This window comes from Condylura cristata, unplaced genomic scaffold (genome assembly GCF_000260355.1).
Source record: "Condylura cristata isolate star-nosed mole 26May11 unplaced genomic scaffold, ConCri1.0 scaffold00014, whole genome shotgun sequence".
Lineage (NCBI taxonomy): Eukaryota > Metazoa > Chordata > Mammalia > Eulipotyphla > Talpidae > Condylura > Condylura cristata.
In genome coordinates, this window is record NW_004567115.1 from 27,262,458 (window position 1) to 27,269,744 (window position 7,287).

Here is a 7,287-nt window from a genome sequence, read left to right on the forward strand (position 1 = left end):
TAGGTATGCAGTCCAAATAGCATAGTCACAGGTATTGACCAACTAATTCTAACTTGACCTTCAGAGCTACATCAGTGCCTCTACAAGGAAATGACCACAGAATACCCCCTCCCACCCCCTGCTTAAGAGACATTTTCTTGGGTAAGTGTGATGGCTTCTAATCACTTCAAAATATAGTGTAATTCCCCAATTTTTCTTTTTGTGGGTCGCTTGGTGGCAGGCTGGGAGAGAGATGAGTGTAGCCAATGCTGATGCTGGCTTGGGCTTTTGATAGACTTCCCAGGAAGAGTTGGCTCCAACAGCCAGAGAATATGCAACATGTGCAAATTACCCAAAAGTTAATGGGTAAATGCTGAATTCTCTTCAGATGAAATTTAAGTGCAATGTGGTGTTGGCAAATTATTCATTTTCTTATTTTATCTGCAATCACCATGTTGCTCTCAATAAACAATATTCCTTCATCCCTGCCCTTTTTCCTGGATTTTATTCTCCAATACATAGCAGAAGTGAAAGTCTTCAAAAAGCCCTTTATCAGTGAGAGAGCAATCCATCTTTCTCTGCCCAATCAAGATAAAAGATCTATCTGGAGGGAAGCACTGTTTATAGATTCTTGGACTGGTAGCCTTCCAAGATGCTAGTAAAGAAAAAAAAAAAGAAAAGAAAAAAATGAAGAACAAGAAGTATCTGTTCTGTGAGAAGAAACAAAAAAAGTTTCTATTTTGTTAGGTAAAGGCACTGTTAAAATGACTTTGGGTACTGACTTAATAAATTGAGAATACATAAATGATAGATTATCACCTCAATTAGTGTGAAACATCATGTCATGTCACTGAAGAATGAAATGAATGACTAAAGAAGTGGGTTCATTAATTTAAATAATATTTAACTTTCCATGGTAATACGTTGTCACAATTCTGAAGAACTATCAGTGATGTTTAAAACTTAGGAGAACACAGAAGAGGAACACAATGGATGAGCTCTGGGTTGATAGTCAGACAGGCAGGATTCTGGCTTTACCTTGTTCTAAGAGGGGTGTATTGGAGAGATCAGAGGCTCACAACATTTCTACCATGAATAAACCAATTTTGTTATTTTGGCCCAGTAGATCTGATGTTCTGAAAGATTGTGTTTGTACTAAACTGTTTTATCTCAGGCTAAGACATGGGGATCCCCAAGGGCATGTCATGGGAACAAGTAGCTGGTCTGGGGTGAATGCTGGCTTCACCTTACTAACTTCACCTTGGGAAAGCTGTGGAATCTCAGGAGACCTCTCTTTCTCATGGGATGTGGCAAGGCTATCAGTGTTTACATGGAGTCCTGCGTGGAACCTGGGACAAGCCATAATTTTCACAACAACAACACTATTGTTTTCATTTGAATTAACCAGCTAGAAGGGTTGGGACTTTGGACCAATTTGGTTAATAGTCCTGGCAAAGGGATCCAGCAAACATGGATCTAAGTGATACATATGGTACTTTTAAGAGGGCGTGGGGGTGGGCAATAAGAGTTTGAGTGTAGAGATGGTGCTATTTTTCAGGTGCAGAGATCTAAGCTAACTTTGCTTGGGCTATTGAAATTGGAGCAGAATTCAGTTTCGGACTGGTGGAGGATGTGAACTTGGAAGAAAACAAGCAGGGATCAAGTCCCAGGTCAGACAGTTTAGGCTTCAAAGCAGAGGCTGTCCTCAGAGGAGAGCTCTTACTTCTAGAGAGCCAAGTCCAGTCCTCAAAACTCAATACAAGAAGGTGCTAAGAAAAGAAAATGCAGCTGGGGCAGGCAGAGATTCCCCATCTAGGCTGAGAGCACATTTAGACAATCTCCCTGTGTTCTGGCCATTGTGAATCAGCATTTTCAAACAGCCACAGCCTGTGCAGCTCGTCCTCACTGGTCAGGTATTGCTTCTTGGGCACCAACCTCTGCTCTTCTTTGCCCATCAAAGCCCTCCTTTTCCCAGATCTATGAAAAGCTACTTTTAAGCCAGCTGTCCATGGCCTCCACAGGAATCCCTCTTTTACTTTGATTTCCTATAGCATGGTGTTTGGACTTACCTCCTCGAGGTATAAGACTGTCGAGTTACATTTGTTGTTCCCGCAGCACCTGGCCCACACCGATGCCCTACCTTACTGCTGTTGGGTGGATAATGATTTCACTCAAATGTTTCCTGCTTGTGTTTATAGAAAAGTCAAGTACTTCTCAGGAAGGACAGCAATCTTGGCATCATCTAGCTGGAAGGCAGATTCTTCCTCAGATACACATGTGTACTTATATACACAACCAGCCCCATGCATGCACCGATTTTAGATCCATAGGAAAAAAGGAAAAGAAGCACCCTTGTTTCTGAAGTTAGGAAAGCTTGGTTTCTGTCTGATCATCTTTGCTGTCTTTTTCATTTTTTTGGTGGATATCCCATTTGCTGCTTTTCCTGTGGACCTATCAAGCTGAACTGTGCTTGCTCTTGTCCTAGCCCATTTTTCATGTTCAGTGTTAATCTTTTAGCTGTAACTCTCCTGAGCTGTCATCCTGAGTACTCCTTTATACATCCTTTTTACTCTCTGTAATAAAAATTCACACAATGATGTGTGTTGTTGAAACATTTCTCTTATTAATGGAGATCTCACCATAATGTATATTTATACTAGTGATAGGGTACAGAGTGAGGCCTGCAAGTGGGTGGGGGCTTTGTAGATAACTTAACTGAATCATAATCTATTTGAAAAGATTCTAATAATGTTTACAGAAAAACAGCAATAGCTTAAGCGAGGCTGTCCATCACAGTTAAAAACTAAAGTGAAAGTTTAAAACAAAAGTTTAAATTACAGTGAAAGTTAGGGAGACTTAAATTACCATGGGAAATGTTTGAAAACGAGCATTCCTGTTCCTAAAGAAAGACCTGCGTGAGCTAGAATTGCAAATGGGTAAATTAGTGCACCGCTAGGGAAATGATGGTACATTTTGAGCTGATTTGTGTTTAGCTATTTGCATTTTATGTCCGCAGATGCAGACCAGATGTAGATTGGTGTCTGGTCCTTCCCTGCTTTTATTTGTCTATAGTTGCTTCTGTAATCCTTTTGTTTTATTTAGTAAATGGGAGTGGTGATGTAGAACATGGGGAAGAAGAATGGAAAAGTCAACCTGTAAGGAACTGGTGTGTTAGATGGCTTTTATGGGAGATCTCAGTGGCACAGCTGACAACATTGCCAGGGATTGCTCTAGTCGCCTGTCATTTGGAGAAGTGAGGTTGGTGGGGATATTCCGAGGAGACTATTTCTGCTTCTGGTCCTCTTCCTGGAGAGAATGACATAAACAGCAGAGAGTATAAGCTTGAAAATATTGGGAGCCAAATCATTGATTTGATATGTCTAATTAAAGATGTTATTGTAAACATCCAGAAGAAGTTAAAACCATCCATTATTTGGTCAACTTTTTTCTTAAAAATATTTATTTATTTATGCATACAGAGCGGGGGTATAGGCCAGAGATGCAGGGGAAGTGAGACAGAGACAGAGTGGAGAGCAGAATAGGCAGATTGACGAAGTACACTGCTGAGGGGAGCAGTGGGCGAGACAGGAGAAGTCTGCTGTACCATGTAGGTCAGTTCCATGGCCAGGGATCGAACTCCTGCTGCAGTGGCTGCAGATAGCTTCATATTACTGTGCTTTAATCCGTTGTACCACCAGGGAGGGCCCTATTTGGTCAACATTTAATTGAGTCCTTATGTTTGAGTCCCCGTGCTTATCGAATGAGATTGCTGGATATGTGTGATTTTTTTTTTCTAGGACCAAACATTTATTTCACTCCTCTTAAATTAAAACCTCCTTGGAAATATAGTACTTATTTTCAGATTTCTGAGGTAGTCTGTCAGGAATATAAGTAGATCCTATCAGTGACTCACAGTAGAACCATCTGACCAGTCTTTATATTTGAATGCAACAGACCTCTCCCATCTAACGAGCTATCTCAGGCAACACAGCACATTTACTGTGATCTAAGAAATCAGATAACCCTGATTATTGGAGCTATTTAAGGTAAGAGTCAACATGACTTGAGTGACCGCCTGAGTGAGTCTCTTAAAAAGTACATAATTGAGCTTTAATGAATGAGCTTCACAACTGCTCTCTTGGCTCCTGGATGGCTTTGGGTCAAGGCTCTCAAGGATCCCAGTGAGATTGTGAAGTTTGACCTTGAATTGTTTGAAATAGTTCTGTACTTAAAGCTTAATACTTATGCATTAGATATTTAAAAGAAGTTATTAAAAAGTATCACATTATATACTGTATGACAACTTATATATATTTTTTTGCATTTTATAAAAGCAAAAATTTGAAACTTTGTAGTACTGTTTTAAAAATTTTTATTTATAGTGACTTTTTTCCCCCCAAGAGAATAAAAGTACTCTGGCATTATGACCTTACTTATTTCTAGAACTTTCTATATATTTCCATATACTCTTAGGTATGCCCAGCACTATGTGAAGGTATCTTTATTATGTGCTTAGAAATTCAGATATATAAATTTGACTACCAAGTCATTATGCACTGAAAAGTGTTTATATAAGGACACCCTAGCTAACAGCTAAAATCCACATAGAAAACTTTCTTTTTGTAGTAGGCCTTAATATTGTTTTAAAAGAATTTTTATTTATTTTGCATAGAAGAACTGGGGTGTAGGTCAGAGGTGCAGGGGTAAAAGGCTTCACCAGAGACAGAGTATGGAGAAGAACAGGAAGCTTTACTGACATATACTGCCAAGGGGAGCAGCAGGGAAGACAGGAGAGGCTGGCTGTGCCATATGTGGATTAGCTCCTTGGCTGGGGACCAAATTCAGGCCTTAGCAGTGATAGTGCTGAGACTTAACCCCTATGCCACCAGGGAGGCCCTAAATATTGGCTTAACATCTGGGTTTGGCACTTAACCTAGTATCTTGGTCCTTTGGTGTTTGAAGTCTAAGGGAAACCATCCTTCTACAGATTCTACTATATCAATTCCGCTAGACATCCCTGTGACTACGGAGATAAATTGGTTGGTCTTCTCTCCTCATCTACAGTCTCTTAGTCATGGAGCTTCAGGATGGCTGACACTGCATCATGATAGTGGCTCCTAAAGGATAATCCAAATATAAGCGAAATCATATCTCCGACCTTCAGGGTAATCAGAAAAATGTACCTTTTCTCACGTTATGCTATTGTTCTTTTGCAGTTTTTCCAGTTTTCCAGTTCCCTTAAATTTTCATTTATGGGCCCTCCCTGGTTGCGCAATGGGTTAGAACCCAGCACTGCAAGCTGGCCACAGCTGCTTCAGTGTGAGTTTGATCCCAGACCGGGAGGTGACCCACATGGCATGACAGACCTCTCCTGACCCGACCGCTGCTCCCCTCAGTGGTGTACTTCGTCAATCTGCTTTTTCTGCTCCCCACTCTGTCTCTTGTGAATCCTCTCACTGCCCCTGCACTTCTCTCTGGCTTGTATCCCAGTTCTATATGAATAAATAAACAAATATTTAAATTTTTTTCGTTTATTACTTATTGTCAAAATGTACCAAGAGGCACCAAAGTCTAAGTTGGTGTTATAAATTTTAATATATATTGATGTATAGTGCTGTGCTGATATATATTAATAACCCGACTGGAAAAGTTTGGCAAATGGTAACCTCAGGTACCTTTACAAGTATGTCACAAGGAATGGTGTAATCACTCCTGAAGTGATTGCTGTCTTTCTTCTAGGTGACAGGAATGGGGATAGTTACAGCTGTGAGGATGCCTCCTCCATCTTCCTTAACCCAGTCCAAAGAAACTACATTCTGAGTCTACTGATGTATGAAGATGCCAAGCCTACCTCCTTGGTGGCGCATCTTCCAAATCAGATTCCCCACTAAAACCCTATTATATAGGAGTTCCGGAGACACCGCTGAACAGAGAGAGGGGCATACTTCAGGGGACCATCAATGTTTTAACAACCTACTTATCAATATAGGGAGGTGTGGAAATGTAACAGTTGGAAGGTTACCCAGAGTGTATGGTTGTGCAGATGGTAACTTTTGCACTACTCTCCTCAGCCCTGACCTCCAAGTCCCCCCCACCATCTGCACTATGGGAGCTGTCATGCAGTTTACCTCACAAAGTTGCTCTGAGACATATTACGTATAGATGAGACCTGACCAATGACTTATATACATATATGTGAATGCTGTATTAACTGTTTGTGACCTCCATTACTGTACATTTTGGGGGCAGTAACAGAATCAATATTGAAATTTTCATTCATTTTTCACTTGCTTCTTCTCTCTGTCCTAAACCCAGTTGGACAAACCTCACTTGGGGGTGTGGACAGAACCGTCTGAGGTTCCAGGGCAGCCTGGGTTAGAAAGGGTGGGCTGGGGAGACCTGGTCGGAAGCAAGGTTGGAATGAATGCAGGAAGGTTGCTTCAGGACTGCCTGTTGTCTCCACAGGTAGTGGAACATCTGAATGTCTGGGTGTTGATGGCCAAGCAGTAGAAGGAGCTCTACACCAGGACTCATAAGTCTGGTCTCCCCCTCTGGCTATGCCCTATGAGTAGAAAGATGAATTTTTCCCGTCCAACACGGTCGTTTGAGAGTCTCTCTCGTCATACTGAGATTGAGGATCATAACACCCCTCCTCATATTCCCTTTCCCTAGAGGATTGCCAGAACACTTACAATTTGAAGGCAACCTGTGGTCCTCTAGGGTGCTAGCTCTTGCACCAGTGTGTTTCTGTGTGTAAACACCTGCATTCCCCCTTCCCCAAGTGCCTTATTTGGGAATACCCTATCTCTCCTAATTCCTGTCATGTAGAATAAGAAAAATTCAGTATTCTTTTTCCTCGTAATTCACGCATGTTTGTGTGTGTACATTTGTGCGCGCGTGGTGTGGCGGGGGAAGGTGTTTGTGAACATCCCTCTTGCCTGGGTTCCCTTCTTTCCCCATCCTCTCAGGCCCCGAGTAGCGGTCAGCAGTCGCACCTTATGGTGGTGGGATTTCAGAGTTAGAGGGTCCCCACCATCGCTGAAAATACTGACTGGCAGCAGAGACACCGACTATACAATTAATTTTCCCAAGTGCAACTTGCCTAGTTTTTATAAGTAAGTCGGCTCATGGCGGGGAGGGCAGCCCTGGAAAGGGCAGAAAGGACCGTGGGGGACGGGAGAAAAGGGGCCTGGGAACTGGCCTCAGAGAGGAAAGACCACCTACTTGTGGAACTGACCCCGCGTCACCCCTCTCCGGGGCACCCGTCACGCCACGGCGTCTCAGCCCCTTCCCGCAACTCCGAATCTC